Source organism: Arvicola amphibius, chromosome 17 (assembly GCF_903992535.2).
Source record: "Arvicola amphibius chromosome 17, mArvAmp1.2, whole genome shotgun sequence".
NCBI lineage: Eukaryota > Metazoa > Chordata > Mammalia > Rodentia > Cricetidae > Arvicola > Arvicola amphibius.
The window spans coordinates 21742304-21761340 of NC_052063.2; the positions used below are offsets into that span (position 1 = coordinate 21742304).

At 44.6% G+C, this 19037-nt stretch overlaps 1 long non-coding RNA gene across 1 annotated transcript; it reads right to left on the bottom strand.

Moving 5' to 3' along the window:
- Window positions 1-6318: 6318 nt before the first annotated feature.
- Window positions 6319-12631, bottom strand: LOC119803730. The gene is made up of 3 exons (XR_005283699.1): window positions 12505-12631; window positions 9955-9989; window positions 6319-6936 (listed from the first exon to the last, which is right to left on the bottom strand). It is a non-coding gene; the product is annotated as an uncharacterized LOC119803730 (long non-coding RNA).
- Window positions 12632-19037: the final 6406 nt, after the last annotated feature.

Genomic DNA, 19037 nt, shown 5'->3' on the forward strand with positions numbered 1-19037 from the left:
GTCGCGCTGATAGCCTCAGAGGTCGCGAGCAGGTGAGGGCGGCAACTGGAGACTCTTGAATCCACCTCCGCCCTTTGTCAACAACTCTACTTCAGGCTCTGTTGGCTCAGGAGTAGTCTAGGGTGGTTCTGTTCCCAGGTGGCTTCCTGCAACACACCTACCATCTTTTCTTTTCCTGGACTTCCTCTCTCTAGGCCTGCAGGGAAAACTTTACCCAGCGCTGGAAGAAAGACTTCCGTGCAATATTTATTAATTTATTGTAATATTGAACCTAGGAACTCTTTGTCTGTTTCATCTTCTTTCTCCCAAGGAAGATTTGCTGGGCTACACTCCCGATCTGACTGATTTCAGTAAGCATTGGCCTCTATTGGACTTTTCCCTTTAGAAACACAGTACGTTTCCCACCCTGGGAGGGTCTGGGATCCGTCCTCGGGTGGGGAGGTCTTTGGGACAGTTCTAGGACAGCAACACTGACCTTGTGTGAAAAAAAAGTTTAAATGTTATTACGAAGCGGTGAAAACACAGAAGATAGAAGAGAAAAAAAAAACACACAACATAGTTATCATTGTCCAAATATGGCCTTCTTGAACTCTGGATGCTATTTCAGCACTGTGGGGACATTCCAGAAATCTCTGCCTCCAAATATTTCCCTCACCTTATCTGCCTCTGCTGAGAAACCAACGATAAGCCTGGTATCAGTCCGTGTCTGAAGAAGTCCAGCTCCAGAACCGGGGCCCAGAAAGCTGTCTGTGGTGAGCCTTGCAGCCTCCTCAAGCCCAGCCACAGTTTCCCCTAGCATGGTTTTCCACTTCCTTAAAGCTGTGGGACCCTGCAGTTCTTCACGCTGTGGTGACCCCCACCCCCAGCCATCATAACTACATCATAACTGTACGTTTCTGCTACTGTTGTAAATTGTAATCTAAACCTTCTTGGAGTTAGAGCTTTGCGGTGGGGGTGGGGGTGGGGGCGGGGTGGGGGGTCCGACCTACAGGTTGAGAACCAAGACAGTTCTTTGGTACCCACAATTACTTTGGTACTCACCACCAGGGCAATGAGATGGTGGCCTTCTCCTGAGCGGGAGTGGGAGGTCTCTGAGCACTAAGCTGAACTACCTGGAAGACAAAGGCTGCCCCCCGGAACTCCAGACTACTATACCTTTGATTTTTCTTGGTCCACCAAGACCCTGGGACAGATTCAGCAGACCCCAGTCTATACCCATAGTGCCTCATTCCAAGACAAGCATTCTTGGCTCTCTGTCCTCCTGTTTGTGTCCATGATGGATTTTACAGATTTCGCTCAGCTGAGCTTCTCTGCTTTTGACCAAAGCCTATACTGAGAACTTGGGAACAGAAACAAAACGGACTCTTGTACAACGAACTAAGCAGCCCCCATGTCACTTAACTTGTCCTTTGAAAAGTCGTTTTCCCCCCTCCCCCTGCCCCGCTCTTAGGGATAGCATTTGTAAGACCTTCCAAAACCCAGGCAGAATGTGAGTTTAAGCTCTCACTGTGGTCGGTTATAAAACGAGGCAAAATTGTGGATTTACCAGGAATGTGGACCTGCGTGATCCGTGGGGTTACCGGGATGTAAGTCTGGGTGTATCCAACCCGGGTTGTTTACTTAAACGGAGAATTGAAGGAAGAGTTTAGAAACATCCTGTTACAGGATGTGCGGATGGGCCAGCCTGAGTCTGAAGAGAGGAAATCTGGAGAGGCTGGCATCCATACTGCCCTCTAGTGGCTGTGAGTAACTTTAACGAATAAAATCAAAAGGACTTCTTTTGATTCTCCAGTTTACCTAAGCACAGTTCCCGATTATGTATGGGAAAGACAAGGGGACGAAGGGGGTTGGTGTTGACAGAGAAGCAGGAAGAGAAAGCAGAAAGCTCCTAAGGAGTGCTCAATACAGGCGCTCTGACTGAGCTCGCTCTCTCTCTCTCTCTCTCTCTCTCTCTCTCTCTCTCTCTCTCTCTCTCTCTCTCTCTCTCTCTCTCTCTCTCTCATGTTCCACGTTCCCAAGTTATTCTGGCTAAAAATCTTTGTTCAGGATGGGGGGGGGATAGGGAGGTGGGCTTTGACTTCCTCTCCAGACCCTACTTCCGTTCCTAGGTGAGTCATCTCAGGGGAGAGCAGCAGAACCTTGTGTTGCAGCTTAGGCCAAGCTTGTTTCTTGAACTTTCTCCCCTCTTCTGTGTTTCTTTCAGGGCTTTCTCCTATCTTTGTCCTCAGCTTTCCACAGAAGAGTGGTCTCGTTCCTCAGGTGCCTGGTTAGTGCGTTGCCTCAGCCCTTAGGGAATGACAGGAATGTTGAGAATGTCTGGCGCCACTTTTCAGACCTTCTGGGAACGGAAGTTTTGGCTTGGGAGTGGTGGAGGGAGTCTTTACCTCTGACCACAGTTACCTGAGGATGTGGAACTGACCCCTGAGCCTAAATGTCTGTTACTTGAGTCTTGATCTGTCCACCTGGGGACAGAAGTCCCTGTGAAAGGGACTATAGTGAAATTTTTTTTTAAGATTCATTTTTTAAAATTTTTTTTTTATGTCCATTGGTGTTTTTCCTGCATGTATGTCTGTGTGAGGGTGCGAGATTCCCTGGAACTGGGGTTATACACAGTTGTGAGCCGCCATGTGGATGCTGGGAATTGAACCCAGGTCCTCTGGGAGAACAGCCAGTACTCTTAACCACTGAGCCATATCCCATGTGAAATTATTTTGCCTCTGACTCTTCATCATAGGTTACTCATCCTAAGACAGGGTTTCTCAACCCTCCTAATAACTGCGACCCTTAAATACAGTTCCTCATGTTGTGGTGACCCTCCCCCCAATATAACATCATTTTTGTTACTACTTTGCAACTGCAACTTTGCTGCTGTTTTTGAATCTGATAAATATCTGGTTTTTTAATGGTCTTAGGTGACCCCTATGAAAGGGTTGTTTGACTCCTAAAGGGGTCACGACCCACAAGTTGAGAACTTCCGCTCTGAGACTTTGATAGCTAGGGAATAAAAATGAGCCGACTGCCTATCTCCTATGACCCATCTTTCTGGGTTCAAACGCTGGGCACTCTATCTGGTTTGATATGCCAAAGAGATTCTGAAGTAACTTTTTTATTATAGAAAAGGAAGGAAAAATGCCCCAGGGATTGACTCCCCGGGTGTCATCACACAGCGGTTGCCCCGATTCTCGGTCCCCAGCCATAATTTGTTTATATTTGAGTCTGCATTTAATTCACACAAGCATGAGGACAGCCATGGTCAGAAACCAGGTCACGTGTGCAACTGCTTTTGTAGCAACCTCCTCGACACCAGGAATTGTGCCAGAAGAATGTGATTTGTTTCCTGAGATGGACTCGGGACTCGGAGGCTTCTGGGGCCCTGGTTTCGATGTTCTGCTGTATGGCTGCCTTTTGAGGCTGACTCACCATGGCCCTCAAAGACTGCAACCTCATCACGTGACCCTTTGCATCCATAGAAACCTCCTTGGAGGGACAGTTCGCCTGCATTCAGGGAGTGCAAACATTAGCCTTAGAGCAGTTGAGTGGGAATATTTGCTGGTCTCTGGCTACAGACGAGGAAGGCTTTTCTCGTTCCTAAGTGTATCCTGTCAAAACTCTCTGCTTGTCACCTGCCATGAGCTTCACTAGTGGTGTCTCAGCTCAGCGTGCTGGCTGTGGCACTTTCAGCTTACTAAACACCCTGAAGACAACCTTAAGACTCAGCAGAATTCATCTTAAAAGCTTAAAATCCGCGGCTTTCAGGGTTCCTGCCCTTCTCCAAAGAGATGGTGGTGTTAACCCTTAGTGTCCACCCTTCCCCTGCCAACCCCCCAGGGCTGCCCTGCTGGAGGATCTGAAGCCTACACTTCCTCTTCCTTGCCCTAGTGAGGCAGCTGTGTTATCTTTCTTGATAGGTTGTAGCTGCTTACCTGGTTAACACTGACTGTGTGTCTCTTGGTTTTCCATAGAAAATCTGAGGTTTCCCTCTTAAGCGCTGTGCACTGGCTCTTAAGACATGCTCCCACCTAAATGGGGCCGCAGGTGAGTTTCTCTCCAAGGTGCAGTGTTCTGCTTCACATGTGATATTCAAACTTAATTGACAAGCTTGTTGGTTTAAGTGAAACCACTTTTTAGCTTTCTTTGTGGTTGACAAGAGTTATGAGCAAACCTTTAGATTTTGCTGCTCTGAAGAGATCATCAGCCTAGACATCTGGTATACCTTCTCAGTGTGAGCCTTTCTCTCAACATTAGCCTCTCTCTCTCTCAACAATACCCTCTTTCTCAATGTTAGCATCTCTCTCAAGGGTCAGGTGCTGGCTTAGGTCAGAGACTTTGCACCTTGCCACCCAAAGTTACCCTCCACTCTACTACTTGGTGCCACAGTGGCTAGTAACATATCCACTACAGTCTCATCCTGTTAAGGGCCCAGTCCAATTCACTCCAGGTAAAAAGGGACTATGGAAGGGATTTCTGTTCCTCTGCAAAACGCATCCTTTGTTTTCTCCAAAGTCTCCCTCCTTCAATAGAGAAGTGGGTCTACTAAAAGGTTGACCTTCAAACCCCGTCCCTCATGTCTGTAAGTTCTTTACACACAGACCATGATATAGAGTTTTATTTCGTTCTTAGCGATAGGCCTTCCTCAACCCAGCACATGGTAAATAGTGGTAAACAGCAACAGTAAATGTCTATTAAGGGAAAGCTAGATCTTTCTTGTCAAAAGGATGAAATCTCTGGCCTGGGTAGACATCAGATAGTCTAGTTGGTCAGTCAGTTGGCTGGTCAAACATCCACTGCTAAGGAAGTCAGGACCACTCCAGGAAGGCAGACTCATCTTAAGTCATTCTAAGAACCCAGACAGAATAATTATTCCTTTAATGAGTTGCTATCTGTTTCCTTCCCAGAATTCCTGCTCCCTCGTTCAGTCCCTATTGAGAAGTTTCTGCACTCCAATAAGCCGCTCTGCTAATGCAGCAATCCAAATCAGACTAAATTAGAAAAAGTCCAGGTTTAATGGATAAAATGCTTCTGGATGATTTTCCCTCCAGAGAGGAGACAGGGAAAAAGAGACCAAAAAAAAACCCACGCGTCTGTTTTCTGCGGGACAGTTTAAATACCCTGTGGGAGTGGTCTTGGGTATCTCTAGGGGAGGGCTCACCATTTGGCAGGCTTTCTGAGATGTGACAGGCTATGGAGAGAGATGGGGGAGGAGTCTTGAGGTGGAACTTCCACCAGAACATCCCAGACTCTTTGGGTACATGGATGCCAGGGGCTGGGGTGGAGCTTCCAACAGAATATTTCAGACTCTTTGGGTATATGGGTGGTGTGGGAAGTCCTTTTGTATATGTGTTGCTTTTATTTGTTAACGAATAAAAGAAGCTGTTTGGGCCTCTAATAGGGCAGAATAGACCTAGGCAGGGAAAACTGAACTGAATGCCGGGAGAAAGAAGGTGGAGTCAGTGAGAAGCCATTTAGCCCTAGCAGGGGACAGATGTGCTGGAACCTTGCTGGTAAACCACGAGCCTAGTGGTAAAATATAAAATAATGGAAAGGGTTAATTCTAGATGTAAGCGCTAGTTAGCAATACGCTTAAGCTATTGGCCAAACAGTATTGCAAATAATATAGTTTCTGTGTGATTATTTCGAGTCTGGGCTGCTGGAAACGAACGAGCGGCCTCCACCAACATATGGATTCCAGGAGCTGGGATGGAGCTTCCAGCAGAATGCTCTAACCAGCATGAGCTTTTTTGCATCCACTCATCTTTCTAGGATGTGACTTTTGGGCTTTCTCTTTCCTCTCTTCATTTGGGATGCTAACCAGCACCCCAGTTTGCTTCTGGTACTTGGAGCCTATGAGAAGAATGCCTCTTCTCCCGGTGGCCTTTAAAGCCCCTGTTTAGTTGCTCTGTTCATTCCCTCTTTTCCTCTCTGAATTTTCATTGTCACCTGCTGAAGTAAGGCCTGCTCCTTTCCAGTTAGCCTTCCTTCTGGGGAGCCAGCTGACCCAAGAGAGGGGAGGGGTGTCTCTTCCTAGTGTCTATTTCAAAGGAGACAGCAAATATTCTAATAAAGCCTTCACTTGCTCTTATGTCTTATTGACCTACTTGGAATCCTACATCCATTTTTAAATTGGGGCTCAGTGAAGAAACTGAGACCTCATGGATGCTCAGTCCCAGGGGGCAGAATAGGTTCTAGAGAGTCAACCATTATGGACGCCACAGCCTGTTTCTTCCCTGGAAGCACTTTTTGTCCCGTTTTGCAATGTTCTCTTTTATTGGTCAAGAATCTTGTCCTATTTGTGGGCTTCAGCTCAGACCTCCCAGGCATGTGTGACCCCATGAGGGAACTAATAGCAGACCACATGTGAATCCATTGAAGTGTGTGCACTTTAGTGCTGAGTTTAGACCCTTGAATTTGTGTACCCTAATCGAGTCAGCGGGGTTAAAGGTTGTTATGTCCAAGTCCATTAGGAATGCGTTTCTGTTTACGACTGTGCTGTTGGCCTCTTGTAGTGCCTTCGGTTCTCCTGAAATCATGACGTGACTCCAGCTCTACAGGTTGGTGACTCTTCCCTGACGCAGCAAGGGCTGGGCCTTTCCTGAGGTCAAATGTCAAAGGGCTTCCCCAACCTCTGCTGTCTAAGGGACATTACACTCTTCCTTTGTGTGTGTGTATGTGTGTGTTTTGACTGTCACCGCAGCTGCCTATGATACACTCTTACAACTTCCTGCAGACACGGCATCGTCATATGAGTAGCTCTGGTAGGGCATTGCTGGTTAGAATTGTTTGTTTGAACCGAAAGAAATGAATCAACAAGCGGAGGGGGAGAGTGTACTGGAATCAGCAAGATATGAAGCTCAGGGTATCATGGCGTAACACTGAATGGCTAAGAGGGAATGGCAGAATGATATCCCCAGTACAGCCCAGAACATCTGTATCCAGCACCTACGAAAAGAACACATTAAAATTATTTATAAAGTATTTTTGGAAAACGATTTAGACATATGGGCTTAGAAGGAATGCATTTGACAATGTAGAATGATGTCAGATATCCGGCTGTTGATGGTAGCACAGTGAACTACTTTGGACTCCCTGCTTAGCCCATATCATCTTTTGCAAGTGTAAACTAACAGGGTCTACCATGACGATGGGTTCGGGTGAGCAGTTTGGTTCGGCGGAACCCGTATCGCTGGCTGCCACAAACTGTGCTAAGGATGTGGACATTTGACCTAAAACTAGGCAGATATCCTTTTTCAGTGTCTGGATTATCTCAAAGCTACAATCATGTGGTAGTCAGACCCGAGGGTTCGATATGGGTATTTGTTACAATTAGGTTTGACTTTGCCGGGCAGAAAGCCAACATGGAAATATGTAGGCATGAGGGAGACTGAGTTTTCTCTCATGTAGATCAAGGCTTATGGGATGAGCTGTTCATGACTCTCCAGGCCTCAGGGCCCTTTTCCTCTACCATTCTGACATTAGCATATGGGAAAACTAGCTTTTAGGGCAAGGGGCACGGAGGAGGAAGGTTTGATTTGTAGAGCATTTGCTCTACCATTTGGTGAAAATCTTCCTACTATGAATAATTTCAAGCCACAAGGATTTCACAAGCAGCTTGCAAATTCCTGGCTACTGCTGCCTCAAGCATGTTAGAGCCCGGTCTGCCTCCCAATTCATGGTTCGGAAGGACCACCCTCCGTCCAGACCTTAGGGTTGTAGTTCATTGAGCAGAAAGGAAGCATCTGGATGTGAAGAATACACTTTATCCCCATTTCCAATGTTTTCCAGATGTTGCATGTAATGCTTTCGCTTAGCCCTCACTGGCCAAACTTACATATATGACATTGGTAAGAAATGTCTTTATTTGGGGCTGCTGTTGACCACCCTGAAATTTAGATGTCGTGTCACCTTTTATAAAACAGAAGGAAATACATTCGGTGAGAAATGAGCAGTCTGTCCCTCGTGGCAACTCCAGTATAAATGGCAAAGAAGGAAGTTCTCCTAGGGAGTCCGGTGACTCTCCAGGAAGAAGAGGCAAGAGATAGCACAAGATAAGATTGTCGCTACTATTTACTTTCATTGTGATTATGACATCCCTTTTCTCCCTTTCCCCGAATTTCAGATCACCCGAGGGGACCAATGATTAACTCAGGCAAAGGGGAAGCAAGTGACCCTTGTTATAGACCAGGCAGTTTTGGCCAGACTGTCCTCCTTTCAGTAGCTAGAGTCTTAGTAGCTTCAGCTCAGGTACCAATGTAGGCACCTAATTAAAGATGAATATGCAAAATCACCTAGCTGCCTGCATCCCCATCTCCATCTTGCCCTGATGTGGGCATCTTCTATTGAAGATTCCCCTCATAAGTCGCCCAAAATGAAGAGAGGAAGGACCTGTGCTAAGCATGGTTTCTCCCAAACTCACCCATTAGGTGAAGGAGACAGACTGAAGATTAGGGACAAAAGTCATGTTATGTTCAAGTACATTGGAACGTGACAAGTAAGGGCTGTCAATCTGATATGTAAGTCCTTTCACCCTGTGGAGGTTTAATCATCAAGCCATTGTCTTGGTATGAAATCTTCTAGTCCTTACCATCACATGCATTTACTGAAATGAGTACCAAGTTTTAGAAATAAGAAAACCGTTCCTGACAGAATAACCAGTGACTGCATCATATGGGTCAGATCCTGGACAGAATAGGAATTCGTAAGAATATCTATAAGGGGGCTGATGAGGTGGTTCAGAGGTTAAGAGCCCTGGCTGCTCTTCTAGAGGTCCTGAGTTCAATTCCCAGCAACCACACATTGGCTCACAACCATCTATAATGAGATCCGGTGCCCTCTTCTGGCCTGCAGGCATACATGCAGAAGGAATACTGTATACATAATAAATAAATAAACTGTTAAAAGGAAAAAGAATATGGGTGAGGAAGGGCTGGAAGCAGATACAGAATTTTCTTTTTTTTTTCTTTTTTAAAAATATTTATTTATTTATTATGTATACAATGTTCTGTCTGCGTGTATACTTCCAGGCCAGAAGAGGGCACCGGACCCCATTACAGATGGTTGTGAGCCACCACGTGGTTGCTGGGAATTGAACTCGGGACCTTTGGAAGAGCAGGCAATGCTCTTAACCTCTGAGCCGTCTCTCCAGCCCCCAGATACAGAATTTTCATACAGGGGTAGAATACAAGCCTGTTGTGAAGCCGAGGCAGGACGCTCGGTGGGTGGGATGAGAGACTGGAAAGTGTTTTGGCTTAGGTTAAGTCATGGATGCAGTAAGAGCAGGGGCTACGGTCATGATGTGGCTAAGGAATGGAATTCCACAAGCGCCTTGGCAAAGTATCTGTTGAAAGGCAACAGGAAACTAGCCAGAATTGGCTACCTGGGGGCAAGGGTTGAATAATCTCTACAGAGGAGTATTTAGTTAACAGTGCAAGATAACTGAAGTGATTGAATTTTTTATTTGCATGGCCTAAAAATTCCCTTTTCTGTTTAATCCAGTTAAGCTAAGGAGCCCTAACTAATACACTTGACTAATAGAGCACAGAGAAGTTCTTCTCAGATCTGTGGGTGTGTGAGAACATCTTGTTGAACTGTCATTTGCTGGCCTCTCCTCCACAGTGTGTGAGGTGGTGAAGTGGGGTACGGCTCAATATGTCCATCTTTGAAATGGGTGGTGATGCCGCTGGAATGGGAATGACACATTAGTAATCACTGGGATAAAACCTGCTGTGTTAGGATGAGTGAATATATAGATAGATTACCAGTGAATTCCTCAATTCATAAAATAAGAGATCGAGTCTGATGGTCTAGGCTTGTAATAGCAGTTGCTTGGGAGGCTGAGGATCACAAGTTCAAGTCCTTTCTGGTCTACAGACTGAGTTCAAGGTCAGCCTGGGCTACTAGTGAGATCCTGTCTCAAATAAATTAAAAGAAGACTGGGGCCATAGCTCAGTGCTTACCTACCTAGTATGTGGAGGCACTCAGCTCCATGCCTAGTCCTGCAAAACAGATAAAATGGAACAAATTAATAAAGCAAGCAATGAGATGGAATAGTTGTGCCTGTGAGTCTAAACTACAAGATGCTATGACAAAAACCCTCCCATTTGTATAACTTTATGTTTGTTTACTCTGTGTGTGTATGTGGTGGTAGGGGGCATGGGCCATGGTGCACAAAGGAGGGGGTTAAGAGAAAAACCTTCCACTGTGTGTGGGAAGCAGATCAAACTCCAATGGGAAGGCCTGGTAGCAAGTACCTTTGCTCACTGAGCCATCTTGCTGGCCTTCCTGTGTATTTCTCCCCCATCAAATAAACACTCCAGAGTTTGCCAAGACTCCTTTTTAAAAAAAGATTTATTTATTTTGCTTACAGTGTTCTGTCTGCATGTATGCCTGCAGGCCAGAAGAGGGCACCAGATTTCATTACAGATAGTTGTGAACCAGTGGGTGGTTGCTGGGAATTGAACTCAGGACCTCTGGAAGAGCAAACAATGCTCTTAATCTCTGAGCCATCTCTCCAGTCCCCACTGAGACTCCTTTTATCCTTTTGCAAGGATGGCTTTACAGTGGGACTTTGGCCGGCATATAGATACAAATCTGTAGATGTGAAACTGGACCCGCGTGCTTTTGGCAAGATGAGAGACCTTCCTAAAGGTGGGTTTGTAGTTGGAGGCCGTTCATTCGTTTCCTGGCTGCCCAGACCCGAAATAACCACACACAAACTGTATCAATTAAAATACCACTTGGCCAATCACTTAACCATATCGTTAGTTAGCTCTTATATCTTAAATGAACCCATTTCTATTAATCTGTGTATCACCATGTGGTTGTGGCCTACTGGTAAGGTTCTGTCTAGCATCTGGTGTCTGTCTCCTGCAGCAGCTACATGGCTTCTCCCTGACTCTGCCTACCCTCTCACTTTCTCTTCCAGCCTGACTCTATTCTGCCCTCTTGTAGACCCAAGAAGCAATTTATTCACCAATGGCAATAAAACATAGTGAATATCTCTTCCAGCCTGACTCTATTCTGCCCTCTCGTAGACCCAAGAAGCCTCTTTATTCACCAATGGCAATAAAACATAGTGAAAGCATACAAAGGGGAATCCTACATCATGGGTTGTCCACATTTCCACAGTCAACAAAACCAAGGCAGCTAATCCAAAACTTGTTCATGTGTCTTTAAACGGTAGAAAGAGAAGGGATGAAGCTTTTTTGCTAAAGGAAAAGTGTGGTTGGCCCAACACCAGGAACTCTGGAGGACATTTACCCAAATTGTTAGAAATGTTCAGGCTTAAGGCTTCTTGGTCATCAAGTTCAAACTCTCCACACAGAGACCAAGGCAGGCTGATGTCGCCACGGTTGGTGGGAACAGTTGTCAACATTTGGAATCTCAGCAAAGCCCTGTTCGTTCTAATTAACCTCCATGCTGTTGGCTGAGGGAAGACTGGTTCAGGCAGGAACAGTTGCTGGCAGCCTTGAGGAGAACTTTGTCCAGACTTGGGGATTTCCTGAATTCCGTTTTGAGTGATTTGGTATTATTTGAACACATTTCTGTCTAAACCTATTATGTTGTAAATTGCTTTGTGGTGGGCTGCATCCTTGTCATCATTATCCCTGTACCGCGAAGATCTGCCAGTCACGGGCTCAGGACATATTTATGTTCTAATACTGAACACTGCTAATTGTAAACAGAGTTCATAACATCTAAGGTAAGGAGCTCCTGGAAGGGAAAGACAGGCACATAAAAGGCCACACTAATGGATAATATAATAAAACAAGGCTTTTATTCTACCTGCCTCACACATTTTGATCCATTGCTCACCATGGTTTGACCATGTCTGTCAACAAATTCTTATCCATCCGTGAAAACCGAGTTCAGTCTTTGTCTCCTCTGTACCCCCCCCCCCCCCCTTTGAACTAACTCTGTCACTTACGTAGCCTGATCCTTATTTTCATGAAGGGAAAATGAAGTGTTTACACGGCTGTGGACTATGACCTACCCGAGGAAGGAGTCTGCTCTTGATTTTTTTTTTTTTCTTGCTCTTGATATTTTGAAATGGATTTGCAACCACCGTGTGGGCAAAGCAGGCAGCTGCTGTGCTGTGTGGTTTCACAGGTTCCAAGAGCCGCCTCCCCCGGCAAGCCTCCCTGCCTGGCCTGCTTTGGGATTCCAGAGCAAGCTGTATCTCTACAGTTCTACCTCCCACTCAGCTCCTTGAGCAAGGTCATCCTTGAAGCTCCAACAAACATTTATTTTAGAGCTAAGGAATTCAGATCTCTGTTTGTCAGGTTGTTTTGATAGGGAAAGAACTTGAGGGCTAACGAGGGACAGCAGGGGCGGGGAGGGAGGAGGCGGGAGGGTTTATCTGAGGCCAGCAAAGATAAAAGTCACTAAGTTTCTAGTCTCTCTGTGTTGAAGCTTCCTAACCGAGTTAGTTCAGTGACAAACACAATGTATTCCAGTGCCCACACTCAGCTCACTAGAGGAAGGACAGTAATTGCTGTTTCCATCACTTACATGTTGAAGCTGGTCTGAGATGGTTTAAGGTTTAAACCGCTGTGCAGCTCCTGGTTTGAGCTTAGCTGTGGTGGCTTGGAGACCCATGATCTTAAGGTAGCACACTGAAAGACACTTAAAAGTATTCCTGGGCTTTCCTGGGTGGGGCTATCAACTCGTTTCTGCACCTGATCAGGAAGCAGTGCCAGATGGACTTTGCTGAGGTCTTGATTTGCTGTTGCCCCTATCTCTTGGCAGCCTCGTGTGACGGATTGTTTTCCCTGGGCAAGGGTCAAGAGATGCTAATCAGTGAAAAACATTCTGGTTTTTTATTTTTCTTCTCAGAAGAAGGCATGCTGTTTCTGCTTGTTGCCATGGCTGAACTCTCCACCCAGACGTATGAAATCATTTGCTTTTAATTATTTCATTTCTAGGTCTGAACAGAATACACTTTGGGTTTTGTTGTTTGTGAGTCTTTAAAATGCATGTGTTGGTAACTACTGTCAGGGCTGAAATACCTTGGAGAATGTTGCTAAGCAGTTTCAAGTCGGTGGAAATAAGGAATGGAAGATGATTGGGGAAAAAAAAGCATGAAAATTACCAAATACTTATTGGACCTTGATTCATATTTAATTTTTAGAGATTTTTACTCTCCTACCTAAATAAGAATCAAAGTCTTTTCCATTCTACCGTGTGTGTATGTTTATTATTATTATTATTATTATTTTGGATCACCGTCTTTCAAACACAGTCTATCAGGTTTTCCCATTGTTCACCCAGGAAACATATCGATACTGTATTCCTAACCTGTCTCCTTGTTTATCCACAGAGTGGAGCTGTGACCGCACCGAGATGGCACAGACAGGTTTCTAAAGATGAAAGATGCAGTAAATGATACTGAGAATTGACCAGGAGTTTCTGTTTATCAATTGTCTGGAGAAAGGAAATAACTCATCAGGGTTCGTCTGAAGACCAGGGTGCTAAAATCAGGCTCCTAGGTCTTAATCCAGTGGGAATGAAAGATGAATGGCCCGTGGCGTGTGTCCGTGACAGGTCATTTCTTTACTTTGGAATACAGTCTTATCACATTGTGCTTTGAAATATTCCCCTCCAAGAGATAAGTTGCTTGTTTTCAAAAATAGTGCTTCCCAAGTGTTCTGTGTCTAACAAAGCGTTGGCATTTAGTGTTTGGGAGAGGAGATCCTGTTGGCAGGGGTCACTCAGTTACTTGACAGACGTTTACTGCGCTCCGTTTTGGGCTAGGAACCAGTCCAGTCCATGTGGACAGAGTGCAGGGTGGATCACATGACTCTGCCCACAAGGAGCGTCTGCATTAGTGGAAGGAGACAGATAATACAAGTGCAGTTTGGGGGAGGGAAAAAGTAGGGCATCATGTGAGAAATTGACTTGAGGAGTAATGTCTGCATACAGGGATGAAAGCATTAGGAAGGCGAGAGAGAGAGAGAGAGAGAGAGAGAGAGAGAGAGAGAGAGAGAGAGAGAGAGCGCACAGGGGTTAAACTTAGCATAAATGAAACATGGTCAGGAGGCTGGGATACAATGGGCAAGTCAGTGAAAGGAGATGGGACTGGAAAGACATGGCCACTGGGCCACTTGGCCACTGGAGGCTCTGTGACCTTGCAGAGGATGTAAGTTGTACCCGTTGCTTTATGTTGCTGTATGTTTTACATATGACAGATGAAGTCTAATACAATTAGAAAAATTGTCTGTTGTGTAGACAGAAAATGAGGGCAAGTGTGGTGGCTGAAGGATGTGTTGGTGAACTTGAAATGAGCACCACTGAAGAAGACATGATTAGTTTAGAGACACCATACCTAAGGCTAGCGGTAGCTTCAATGGACAGGCTATGGACAATCAAAGACGGAAGACTACTGTCTTAGTTAGGGTTTCTGTGGCTGTGAAGAGGCACCATGACCACGACAACTCTTATAAAGGAAAACATTTAACTGGGACTGGCTTACAGGTTCACACGTTAAGTTAGTTATCACCATGATGGGAGGCATGGCTGTGTGCAGGCAGACATGGTGCTGGAGGAGGAGCTGAGAGTTTGATTGGCAGGCGGCAGGAAGAGACAGAGATTCATAGGCCAGGCTTGAGTATCTGAGACATCAAAGCCCACCTCCTAGTGACACACCTTCTCCAACAAAGCCACATCTACTCCAACAAGGCCACACTGTAACAGAAGGGCCTGCTTGTTTGTCCTGGCTGCCTGGCTAGCTTAGCTCTGAAATAACCACACAGAAATGGCATACATTAAATCACTGCTTGGCCTATTAGCTCTAGTTTCTTATTGGCTAATTCATTTCTATTAATCTGTGTATCACCATGAGGCTGTGGCTTACTGGGTAAAATTCCCAGCATCTGTCTCTGGCAGCTCCATGGCTTCTCTCTCCACCCTTCTTTCTCCCAACATTCAATTCTGTATTCCCTGCATACCTAAGTTCTGCCCTATCAACAGGCCAAGGCAGTTTCTTTATTCATTAACCAATAAAAGCAACACATAGATAGAAGGACCTCCCATATCCATTATCAATTGCCAATAGCTGAGTCTTATGCATGTAGCCACAACAGCTCTGAGGGTCATACACACAACCCACCTGTAGGATTCAGAAATCACTGTTTCCTTGTCCTTATCCAGCACCCCTGGCTCATAAAATCTTCTAGCCCTTTCTTCCTTGTTGATCCCTAAGCCTTGAGGGCAGGGGTGTCATACTGATGTTCCATTTGGGGATGAACACTCTACAGTCTCTTATCCTCTCTTGAAGTTGTAGGTCTCTATTAATTGTCATCCACAGCAAGAAGCAATTTCTCTGATGAGGCTTGAGCTGTACTAACCTATACCTATAAAGATAAGAACTTAATGAACAGTTGAATACTATATCCATTTAGCAGAATAATGGCATTAGGTTAATGACCCATCTAGCCATTAGTTCTTGGCTTTGATAACGGTGCTGGGTATGACTTCTATCTCAAGGAGCAGACTTCAAATCCAATCAGAAAGTGTTTGGTTGCATTTATAACACTTTCCACACTCCCACCAGTGGGTAGGTCTCTCCAGGCCAGTCATCATTGTAGCTTGCACGGTTCTCAGCTCAGCACGACTGGCAATTACTTTTCTTCTCTGGTACTGCTCTTCCCTCTCCAACACTATGAAAGCTAGCCCATAGGGTAAAGCTTTGAGGTGAGTATCAGCTTGGTTTTCCCATATACTCAAGCATGGGCTGTCTTCAGCAATATAGTTTTACCATTAAGTTCGGTGAGGGTAAGCAAAGAGTAGTGGCAACAGCCTATAATGTTTAGAAGAGTGGTCTGTGTGATTCCACTGGCCAACAACTCCAAAAGAGCTAACCCATTCCTGGCAATTGGCTATTTATTTGTTGGTCTGTGATGTCCCCGGTATAGGGTAACTCCATTTAAACTTTTTTTTAAATTTTTCATTTTTTTTTTTTTGGAGAATTGGTTTCTATGAGTAGCTGGCCCTACCCATCTCTTTAGGCCCCTAAGATTTTTATCTGACCCACAAGGAGGTTGCATGGCTGTTGACTAAGTTTCCAGTGATATTGGGTATAAAATGGCATTTTATGAGGAAATGATCATCTATAGATCATCTTCTCATGCTTGTTTAAAGGAGACAATTATTAATTCTGTGTTAAGCTTTTTCATTTATTTAGTTTAAAAATTGAATTAATAATTTTAGCTAGTGATAGTTGTGGACTCTTGTGTGATGCTTATTCCCTAGTACTCATTGGCCTGTAATTTATGACCTGTGTGGTACATTAGTACTAATATATGATTTCTTGAAATAATTTTTTGTGATTGAATTATAATAAAGTCAAGAGTCTAACAAATCTACTACTTAGTAGATGATTGAGACCACAATTTTATTTCCAATCAGATGGTTTGTTGATTGGTTATAGGCCTTTTGGAATGTTGGAGGATAGAAATAAAAATTAGAAAATAAGCCAGATGGTGGTGGTGCACACTTTTAATCCCAGCACTTGGAAGGCAGAGGCAGGTGGATCTCTGAGTTCAAGACCAGTCTGGTTTACAGAGTGAGTTCCAAGGTAGCTGGGGCTATGCAGAGAAACTTTGTCTTTAAATAAAAAGAAAAGAAAAGAACTAGAAAATAACGAGAGGTAAATTCTTCAATTCCTTGGCCCCATGCCCTTAGGTAGGTTAGGAAAACCTGGTTTGCTTCACTTTAACAGTGAGAGGAGATAGGTGAATGTCTGACTTTTCCATTTTGGTGACAAAACACCATGACCAAGGCAAGTTATCAAAGAAAGCATTTAAGCCAGTATGGCAGGACAGAGGCAGGAGGATCTCGATGAGTTCAAGGCTAACCTGATCTACATAGTGAATTCTAGGGCAGCCAGGAATATGCAGAAAGTCTGTCTCCAAAAGCCAAAATTAAACATACATAAAATTTAAAAACATTTAATTGAACTTATGGCTTCAGAGAGTTTGAGGTCATTGCAGGGAGGGAAAGCATGGCGGCAGGAATAGCCAAGAGCTCACATCCTGACCTGCAAGTATAGGGCAAGCATTTTGAAGCTTAAAAGCCCTCACTCCTCCAGCAAGGTCACACCTCCCCATCCTTCCCAAACAGCCCCTAACTGAAGTTGAAGTAGCCAAACATATGTGTCAATGGGGAAGGACGTCCTTATTCAACCCAGCACACGATGAGAGTGCTTTATCCCTATAAGTATTGATAGTTATATTAATTTTCCTTCCTGTAAATATGAACCAGCGATTTCTGGATCAAAACTGGGCTTAATATCATATATTTATCCATTTGTTTATTTACTTAGCCAAAAGGTACCTGCTGTTTGTAGGCACTTGTTTGGCTTTTTGGGATGCACAGACCTACAACAACCACCCTTGTTGTCTGGCACGTGCTATCAACTTCCTATAGTTAAAATGAGTAAGGGCAAGTGGCTTGGTTTGAGTAGATCAAGTCAGGAAGGGTTTGTGGCAAGTCTGACAGGAGGTAGACGTCATGTTGAGGGGTAAGCTTGAGCCACTGAAGGGCTGTCCATGTGGGATAGCTCCAACTAGCCTTGAGTTTTCAAAAAATCAATGTAGCAACTGCACAGAGATGAAAACGAAGATAAATAGGAGGATCCTTAAGTCTGCCCAGGCCTGTGCCTTATACCCTAGGCCTCAATCATATACAAAGCTATGACTGGTCCATTAGACTGTATTGAGCACCGTGTTAGGAAAAATAAGTAGAATAGATAGCTCCACGAAACTCCATAGCCAAATGTTTCTAGATCGGAATAAGAGAATTATTTAGTTAGGTAATACTGTTAGCTTCTCAATGTTACAGCTTAACTTTATCATATGCGATAGCCTGAGTGCTTTTGCAGTGCAAAAGTGTCTGAAAGGAAGTCTGTGGCTGAGCACCCATGGCACCAGCTTCACCTCAGCCCTCTAAGGCAGTGGTTCTCAACCTGTGGGGTGCGACCATCGAAAAGCACATATTTCCAATGGTCTTAGAAACTGAGACACTATTCAGTAGCAAAATTACATTTATGAAGTAGCAATGAAAATAGTTTTATGGTTGGGGGAATCAACATAACGTAACTGTATCGTAAAGGGTTGCAGCATTAGGGAGGTTGAGAATCACTGCTCTAGGGTCTTTCTTAGGAAGGAAGCAAACAGACCCATGAAGACTTGTGGCCTCATTCAGATTCAGCTTAATGGTGGCCCATTATCTGTATCTAGACTTTTGGGGAATCTTTTAGATGCTATTTGTTTCCTTCTCTTGATAGCAAAAGAGTTTGATTTTCCAGCCGTGTCCCAGAGAAGCCTACTGAGTTTTCCGATGGCCTGGTGTGTCTTTTTGTAGGCTGTATAAATGCTAGGGCTGGGGAAGCAGTAAGCCCAGGCAGGAAGATTAAAGGTATGAGGAGCAGATAGAGGTTTCCAGTTTTCTATTCCATGGCATTTACATAATGCCACCAGAAAAGAAAAATGAGGATAGTATGTGTTGGTATATGGTTGTCATTCCCTTTGCCCAAAGCTGTGTTGGGCGTCACTAGATGTGGTTCCCACCCTGATGGTTGCCTCGGTCCAGGCCTGGGCATGATGTGGCATGTTCCTTAAGAAAAACAATCAGGGCTGGAGAGATGGCTCAGAGGTTAAGAGCATTGCCTGCTCTTCCAAAGGTCCTGAGTTCAATTCCCAGCAACCACATGGTGGCTCACAACCATCTGTAATGAGGTCTGGCGCCCTCTTCTGGCATGCAGTCATACACACAGAGAGAATATTGTATACATACATAATAAATAAATAAATAAATATTTTTTTTTTTTTAAAAAGAAAAACAACCAGTTTGGTACAAGTTTCCTCATTAATTCTTACTCTGTTAGTTTGTTAAGACATTCATTAGCTAACGCCCAAACATATTTATTTAGATTAATTATTGTAGAAAGGATTCTCTAGGCCAAGTTTCAGCATTCATGAAAGAGAAATCAAACAAAGATGCAGCTTCGGAGCGCCATGGCGACCACTGCGGCTCAGTGATCCCTG